Here is a 9,345-nt window from a genome sequence, read left to right as displayed (position 1 = left end):
TAAGATCATGACAACCACCCAATTCAAATCCAATTCACCCAAATAGCTTCTACTTAAATATCAAAAAAGTAAATCAAATAGACCATCAATTATGCAATGACTTGGATGTCATATTGCCCATTACTGAATTTTCAATCTGTAAGGATATTAGGCCTAGTCTTTATACCATGAGATATAAGAGTAGATATCTGCTCTGCTCTTGTGTTGGCACGTGACCAAGTGGTTAAGGCCTTCGTTGAGTGATCTGAAGGTCGCTAGTTCGAGCCTTAGCTGAGGCTGTATGTGTGTCCTTGAGCAAGGAACTGGTGCCAAGCTGTATGGGTCCTAATGCCCTTCCCTTGGACAACATTGATGGCGTGGAGAGGGGAGACTTGCGGCTTGGGCAACTGCCGGTCTTCCATAAAAAAAGCCTTTCCAAGGCGAAAATCCATGGTCTATCGAGACTAACGGAGGCCTACTACTTCTATCAGAATTACATTATTTGGTCGACCAAGTATTGCCGCCATTTCATCATGGCTGCTCCATTACCCTCTGAACCCCAACTATATCCCATCATACCCTGATTAATCAAGAGCCCACCAACCTCTACCTTAAATATACTCAATGATTTGGCCTCTAAAGCCGCCTGTGGCAACAAATTCCAGAGATTCACCATTCTTTGGCTGAAGAAATTCCCCCTCATCTCCAATCTAAATGGACATCACTCTATTCTGAGGAAGTGTCCTCTGGATTTGAACTCCCCCATGATAGGAAACATCCTCTCCATACCCAATCTATCTAGCCTTTCAGCATTCAACAGGGTTCAATGAGATCCCACCCCCCACCCCACTATTCTTCAGAATTTTAGTGAGTACAGGCCTGGAGCTCATATAATTGGCCTTTCAATCCTGGAATAATTTTTGTGAACTTTCTTTGAGCTCTTTCCAAAGTCAGCACATCCTTTTTAAGATAAATGGCCCAGAAGTGCTCAGATATACTCCAAGTGAGGCATCACAGTGCCTTATAAAGCCTCAACAGTACATCCTTGCTCTTATATTTTAGTCCTCTCAAAATGGATGCTGAAATCGCAATTGTCTATGCTTTTATTTCTTCTACCAAAGTGCATGACCGTACACTTCCCGACACTGTATTCCATTGCCATTTCTTTGCCCATTCTCCTAATCTGTCTGTCCTTCTGAAGCCTCTCTGCCTCTTCAACACTACCATACCCTCACGTATCTTTGTTTCATTGGCAAACTTGGCTATAACCTATCAATTCCATCATCTAAATCATTGGTCACAATTCAAAAGAGAATTATACAGGTGAGACTGGAGTCACTGCCCTGAGCATCGACGTTAAAGCCTGAAAGTCATAGTTAGGTGCAGCAGCTTAAACATGATAATTATAATGAGAGTGACATGGAAAAATGAACCATCAGCAGCTTCTGGTCATCAGTGTTATTGCAGTCCCAGAAACGACTTTACATTGTTGAGTCTAAAGTGAAGGTACTGTTATTCTCCTCAATCCTCTCCTTACTCAATACAAAACATGAACAGACAATCTACCTCCAGACATGAACCAAAACACCTCTGTAAAGAGGGATGAGGGTATGGGGTCAAGCTGAGCTGCTCCTTGCCTATTTCTCTACAGGAGCAGCAGTTCCAGTAAAGAAGCTTAAGTCAAGAGAAATTTTAGGGACTCCCTTTCCAGATGATATTGATTAAAATTATCTTTCACCCCAACTCCACAATTCACCCAGAACTGAGTATTACAAGACTACTGGCATTCTGTGATTTACATCTTAAACAAAATAACTGATATATAATAATAACAGAAGTATGCATTTTATTAAAAAGCATGCATTGATACCAGGTTTGCATATATTCAAACAAATTGGATAAGAGGGCACTCATATTGGCCTACATTTGAAAGATTATTTATAATTTACATACAAGTATATTCTTTATTTTTATTAAATGGAAAGCAGAAGGCACTCTTACACATAGTCTCCACAACCAGAATGGGTGTCAGTCAATGTGAGACCATTTCAAATGCTGAATGGAAAATGTGTAGAAAGACAAGTTCCTTCTGACAGAATAGAACAGGAAGTGGCTGAAAATACAGAAGATATCTCTTAACAAAAATACTGGGCTCTAAGTATTCTGTTGTCCAGTGTGGAAAGATTGGTTTTAGTATTATATGAACATCAAAACAGCCCACTCAATAATAAAACTAGGTTGAATAAGTAACAGAGAAATTAAAGAAATAAAAAATGTAATTTGTCATGCAGATGGAAAAAGTTCCAGCTGCAAAGTGATGAAATTGCATTGTATGATGTGGATATTTTTCATGTGTAATTTAAAAACAATCTGATAATATAATTAATTGCATGATTAAATTGGACAGCTAATTAGTTGATTTAAAAATGGTGATTGAAACAAATGTTTGGGAGGAACACATAGATTGGAGTAAGGGATGTGAAATAACAATTAGTTTGTTCTCCTTAAAATCTACACCAAAAAAAAACACCAAAGAACTCTGCTGTCCCAGGACTCTTTCTCCCAGGCTGAATCAAATTCATACTTCAATTAAATCCGTGTAGGAATCTGTTCAATTGCTTTACTAGATGTGACCCCAAGGTGAACATTGAAATCCTATGACTATAGCCTTGAGTTAGGGAAGTACTTAAACTATTACTTACATCATGACTAAAAGTAATGCAGGAAATAGATTGCTGACCTTTCACGGTTGGTATTTTATGTGATCCAATAATATTACCATCATAAAACCAATACAACTTGTATTGGTTTTATGATTGTATTCAGTGCTTCTCCCTATAGATGCTGCCTGACCTGCTGCGTTCCACCAGTATTTTGTGTGTGCAACTGGAATGAAGTTAAAGATTCAAAGCGTACCTTTCCCGCTCCTGACCTCTCTCTGGACATTATCTCATTCTTATATTCTTCAGAACTTGACGCCTGAGAACTTGCAGCAAAAAAGGAAACAATTTGCAAAGGTGGAAGTAGAAGTTATCTGAGCGGGTCCGAGTGCCGCTCATTGGTTCGGTAAAGAGCAGTTCCTGTATAACCTTCAGGTCAGTGTCACGTCCTGTTTTCCAGTATCAGCATCTCAGAATCACCATAGGACAGTGTAACCAGCCAACTTTCAACACACGTCACACCTCCGTGTCCAGAAATTATTTCATTGTTGCCGACGCTGGCGAAATGTAATCTTGTTTAGCAGAAGTTGGACATTTTATTTGCAAGTTGAAACATTGAAAAGAGAAGGTGGGTGAACATATTTTGGCTCGGATTTTACAATAAGCTGAATATGTTTATGAAATAATTAGGAGCATGGAGAATATTAAAACAAAGCAGATGCGTCGGGTTTTCGTTCGGAGGTTAGTCAAATCTATCTAAACTTTCCAGGCAAAGGTGATATTTTATTCCTTATATTGCCTGGACTGAAAAATAAGTTTGCTAATAATAAGTCTCGACCAGACTTTAAAGAAAGACGCAGTCTTAAATGAAATCCATTCATTGCATCGCTTAACTTTTCTCTCCTGAACGCGGTGAATCTGAGTTTGTACTTAAAGCCAATAACTATTTGCATTAAATATCTACCAGGTACATTAACCGTGGTTGATGGACATTGGAACCAACTGGTCGAACAATAAGAAACTGACCTGTTCAAATTTGGAGACCAAATTACGCAGATCTCCAGTTATATAATGCATTAAATTCACAGTGGGAACTAGCGTTCTACTTTCATGCGCACTGACACAATTTCGTGGACTGTTGCCGAGCAGAATTGCGATATTTATCGACCCAGAACCTAACACGTTAAAGAAAAAGCGAGTTTTTTTGGGGGGTGGATAAAAAATGACCTGAGTTTTACGGCTGATTAACATGTAAAGTATATACAGTACGCTCCGCGGTTGTACCCGTATCCTTCCCCGTCTCAAACAGGTTCCTATTTTAGAGAATTATTCCTTTTACAAAGTGGTTCAGTAAAATGATCTGTAACTTTTAATTTTTTCTCCTTAAATAAAGCTAATTCTCTTCAGGGAAACACCACAGCTGAGCGACATAGTGTTTTGTCAATTGTATTCTTGGTGATGAGTCGGTAAGGGCGAGTTGTCCATGAGTTCAAGATGAATAATGCACCATCGCACAAGGAGTTAACAGAATGTTCACAGCGTTCGTGCGAGTTGTAATTGAATCCAGTTATTGGTATTCTTTGCTGGGATAATTTACCTCAACTGGGCACCAATAGCAAACACCAGAGGGCATATGTACAAAATTAAGGGAGGGAAGTTTAGGGAGAAATCAGGGGTAAGTTTTTTACACAGAGGGTTGTGAGTGCCTGGAATGACTTGCCAGGGACGGCGGTGGAGGCTAAAACATTAGGGGTATTTAAGAGCCTCTTGGACAGGCACATGGATAAAAGAAAAATGGAGGATTATGGGGTAGTGTGGGGTTTAGTACTTTTTTAAAAGGATTATATGGGTCGGCACAACATGAAGGGCTGAAGGGCCTGTACTGTGCTGTAGTGTTCTATGGTAAAAGTTCCCTGTGGCAAAAGTCTCACAACCACCGACAACTTTCTTTTTTAGTTCACCTCATCCACAAATTCACTCTTTGCTTGGAGTAATCTCATGAGAGATATTACAGAGGCATCCTTTATTTTAATTTATGCGAGACATGTTAAAGTTTGAAATAACAAAAATGACAATTATTGTTCCTTCCCGCTGCGGGGGTTGCTCGAATATCTAAATATTTCACACAAATTGTGGTCTTTATGTACGAGCATGAGGAAATTAAAGGAGACAGAAAATTGTAATCCAACCCACCCACTCCCTTCAAAAATATATCTTCCGATTTAGAATCACGACCACCATGATAGGTGCCGAGTGGTGGAGAGTTTGGTGAACGCGGGTCATTTTCCACAATGGACATCAGAATCTGACACTCAGCCACAACCGATCCCCCCGCCTGGGCTCTTCAGTTCATCCCGTCGTGTGAAACGGGAAACGGTCAATTCTGTGGATGCAATGTTAAATAAGTCTCCTAGAAAATGTGTATGACTATTTTAAATGATGGTTAAAGTGTTCGATTTAGTTTGCTTACCGGATACAATGCACAGTATTTTTACTATCAGTAACCTTACTGGCCGCTGTTTATATTTTGTACTGAGGAGATAAAATTGGATTTTAAAAAAAGAATATAGATTGCTAATAAATATACTAATTAAAATAATAAACTTTAAAAGCTATTTAACATGTACTCTAAATTTGAACTTCCTGTTGCTTCTATTTTGTAGAAAGCTTTTCTGGTTGTCTAATGACGTGTTGCTCTCAAAGTTGGAAGTGACTCTTTCCGGACTGAAGTGAGTCTGTCCGTGTATTAATCGGGGAGAGGAGGGTAGTCGGGACCTGCCCCAGAGTGAACAAGTCTGTCCAAGCTCGCGGCTACTTGCCTTCCTCTGTGAGGCAGTGTCTGCTGTGAGGTCCCTCTGGTCCCAACCTCAGGCTTCTCCAAATACCTCACCTTAACGATCCGCGCAATCTTTCCCAAACTTTGCCAACCCGACGTGCGCTCGGCTAGTCTCTGATCCATTCCTGATCCGAGACTGAAGAGTAAACGCACCCGGGATTGCTAGAGTGGAGTTCTGTAATAGGTTACTTGGCCAGTTCAAATGAAGCTGTAAAACATCTCAGTCATAATCACATTTGACCAGATGTCACAGTTATAGTGACAGTGAAGCTAAGGAGTCTCGCCGTTAGGAGAGAGCTAACGGTGAATGGGTTTCCAATGAACGTCCTCTGCTGGTTAGACACAGCGGTTCCTCTGTTAGCGGTGTCACAACTTGCTGTGCAGTTCCCCAGGGAAATGTTTTGAGTGAGGTGAAGTTGCTGTACGTGCCAAGGAAGAGATGAACAAAACACACGCTGAAAGTCAGTCCATATGTCGGTGATTGTGATTAATTAAAGCTCTTCTTCTCCAAATGTTTTTAACCACAGTAATGTGTGTGGTAACTCTTGCTGCTCAACGATGACTCGCAATTTGTAAATGAAATGTTTTGAAATGCGGTACTCCAATAGGAATAATTTCAGATGCTCGCGAATGGATGCTTATTTTCCAACCGTTTTATCATCTCCTCAGATTATTTTATTTTCACGTTGCCAACACAAGCATCGAAAAGAAGTGGGCCCACACTATAAAGTTGTTTGATTCTTCGTTGTGAAGATGTTTGCAGTGTTCGCAGGTAATACACTAATCCAAGCTAACTGGTATTCAGATAAACGACATCTCAATGTGCATATAGGAATTAATTAATCGGATTTCTTCAGTGTGAATGTGTGTATCATGATTTCCGGAAATAGGTTTTGGGAATTTTTGAGCTAACCGTTGTTCAGAAATATTAAATCCATCATTTTAATATAAATGCACTGTTCCATTCCAGCGCTCCATTTTCTTACACTCTGTGGCTCCGAAATCTCAGCCCAACCCAGTACAACCATTGATGCCGTCGTTGGACAAGATGTTCATTTCCCTGTGGAGATTCAGTGTGAAGATCAACTTGTAGTAACATTCCTGTTACTATCCTCGGTTAATGCAACCCTTGCCAGGTGGGGAAAGAACATGTCTGACAGACTGCACCCGGTGTACAAGGACAGACTGTATTGGAGCGCGAATGGTTCCCCGGTGCTGTCCAACGTGCAGGTTAATGACAGTAACCGATACGCGACCCAAATCGACTGCTACGAATCCTCAATGGGCACAACTAGACAGATCTACGACTTGCGCGTATTCGGCAGGTAACTGATAGGGTGGGAGAGGTGTGGTTTACTGGTAAACCAGGGTTCGTGCCCACTGACATCCTCAACTAACTGCACCTGCCCTCCCTCGGTCTCAACACGAACCGTTGACTGTTTATTCCCCTCCATAGATTATGCCTGACTTGCTGAGCGCATTCAGCATTTACTTTTCCTAATTGCCTCTTACCTCCTTTAATTCCTTCACCCCAACAATACAGAATTCCCAAATCAGTGTCTTCCCAGCTTGCTCTAATCCCCTCCATCACCCTCCATAACATTCTTTGTCTCCATCTGAGCACACTCTCTATGAATTTTCTATCTCCAACTTTAAATCACTACCCCACTCTCCAGTGCTCTCCTCCCTCAAGACCTAACCCCTCAACTTACCTTTAGCTCTCCATCACCAGCTCACTCCCCTGGTCATGTGGCAGTCACAGCCTCCAGTGCTCCAGAGCGCTGGCCATCCTCAACTCCAGCTAATTTGAACCCAACTCCTACTCTATTTTTCACATCCTGGACTTCATTCTTTATTTTTCTCTGAAGAAACTCAAGTCCCTTTCTCTGCATGATCCAGCATTTATCTCATTTATCAATCTGCTAAGAGTTACAAATATTAGAATGTTGAATCTGTCCATTCTGACATGATAGTAAAAATGTCGTTGTCTATGGCATCCAGTGCTAATTAGATCAATCAGCCATTCCACACAAAGACCATTCATAAAGAAAAAAAAGGAATGTAAAAACTTAGGAAATTCAGGAAAGTAAACAGTTTGCCCTCTGAAGCTCACTGTTGCTCCTTTACCTTGTCCATGTCCTTTTCTATTCAAAAATACATCTGTGCACTGAATGAATGAGACTCCATATTTATAAAATTAATTCGGTCAGGACTTCAGCCCAACATTGAACACTCATCTCCACTGACATGACTAAGCTTTGTAATAATCATCATTTTTTGGGAACAAGAGTACAGGGAAACACAGTTGTAATTTCTGTTAATCACAAATTCTTTGTTAGTTGCATCTCTGGAGCTCCCCACAGCTCAGCCAAAGAAGGATCACCACAGCAGTGAAATGGATATGTTACGGAGGGAACATAACATTTATCAGTTAGAAACTTGGATGGAGCAATAGCAGATGGAGTTTAATTCTGATGTGTGCAGTGATGAATTTTGAAAGAACTGAAAGGATAGGATATATGCAGTAAATTCTAGAACCTCAGGGTGTTTTGATGAACTAAGGGACTTTGGGGTAGAAGTGCGCAGATCCTTGAAAGTGGCAGTACAGGTGAAAAGAGTGGTGAAGAAGCCAACACGAGGAAATCTGCAGATGCTGGAAATTCAAACAACACACACAAAATGCTGGAGGAACACAGCAGGCCAGGCAGCATCTATAAGGGCCGAGACCCTTCATCAGGAATGAAACGTCGACAGTGCTTCTCCTTATAAATGCTGCGTGGCCTGCTGTGTTCCACCAGCATTTTGTGGGTGAAGAAGCCATATGGGTTGCTTGGCAAAGAATATTGTTCTACTGTCTCAGTAGTTATGGAAAATGTCGCTAGGCACAGCTCAAACATCTATAAATTTGCCAATTACACCACTGTTGTTGGCAGAATCTCAGACGCTGATGAGGAACCGTACAGGCATTGTTCCCTCTAAACGGCCTGGGTGCACGGCCGCACAGTAACTGAAATGCTTCCGCACCCATAGCCCTTGTTGTGTAACAGCTGGAATCTACTTATACATACTGTTAGTATAATTTTGAATTTATTCTGATTTAATTTTGAAATCTATGGCGATATAATTGTGAAATACTCGGTGATTAATGCGTTAAGAAATATAACACCGTCTAGTCAAGAGTTTAATATTGCATTGTGCCTGTCAGTTGTTTAGATTGCCTGACATTGTTTACTTGTGTTGAGTTGTGATTTGTGTGAAAAATTCTATACTGTGACTTTTTAGTAAGTAATCTTTCAAAAAATCATAATCTATTCAGAATTTTTAAATTAAAAATTGTTAGAACAAGTTAAAAAAATCATTCTAAAATCGTTTGCATGTGTGTGGTTATTTCATTGTAATTTAATTTTTTCCAACTTTTTTCAATTTTTTCAAAAAAAACTTATTATTTTGAGTACTGTATCCTAAAGAAGTTAAAACTAAAAGCAGAAGAATTAAATGCTTTAAAGAACAAATCTTGTACAAGATTTAAGGTAGTATGGTTTTTGCAACTTGTAGTGTTACGTCCATAGCCCCCTCCTTTGTGAGAATTGCAAGATCACCGTTGGGTTGGGTCAAGGGGCCCAGGAAATGAGAGTGGGACGTGCGAAATGCCTCATTTCCCCGGTGATGTAAAGCTATGGGGCATGCCCATTGTCTCCGGAAGACCAAGTTGTGTATTGAGTACTGTACTATTCATTGAAGCCCCTCAGGGGATGACCAGAGTGGGCTGGTTGAGGGATTGCATCATCTCAACCTGATTGACATCTGAGACCCCGTCAGGAAGTATAAAAGAGGGTCTGTAGGAACAGCCCCTTCAGACGCACCAGAAGA

The 9,345-nt window shown here is 40.5% G+C and overlaps 1 long non-coding RNA gene across 1 annotated transcript; it reads left to right on the top strand.

The window, feature by feature from the left end:
- The first annotated feature begins 2,967 nt into the window (after window positions 1-2,967).
- On the top strand, window positions 2,968-8,911 carry LOC132380113 (uncharacterized). Its single transcript, XR_009507642.1, has 3 exons — window positions 2,968-3,267; window positions 6,145-6,247; window positions 6,446-8,911. It is a non-coding gene; the product is annotated as an uncharacterized LOC132380113 (long non-coding RNA).
- Window positions 8,912-9,345: the final 434 nt, after the last annotated feature.

Source organism: Hypanus sabinus, chromosome 2 (genome assembly GCF_030144855.1).
Source record: "Hypanus sabinus isolate sHypSab1 chromosome 2, sHypSab1.hap1, whole genome shotgun sequence".
In the NCBI taxonomy this organism is placed as follows: Eukaryota; Metazoa; Chordata; class Chondrichthyes; order Myliobatiformes; family Dasyatidae; genus Hypanus; species Hypanus sabinus.
The sequence above is the reverse complement of the archived record's forward strand: the minus strand, read 5'-3'. Positions and strand labels throughout refer to the sequence as shown.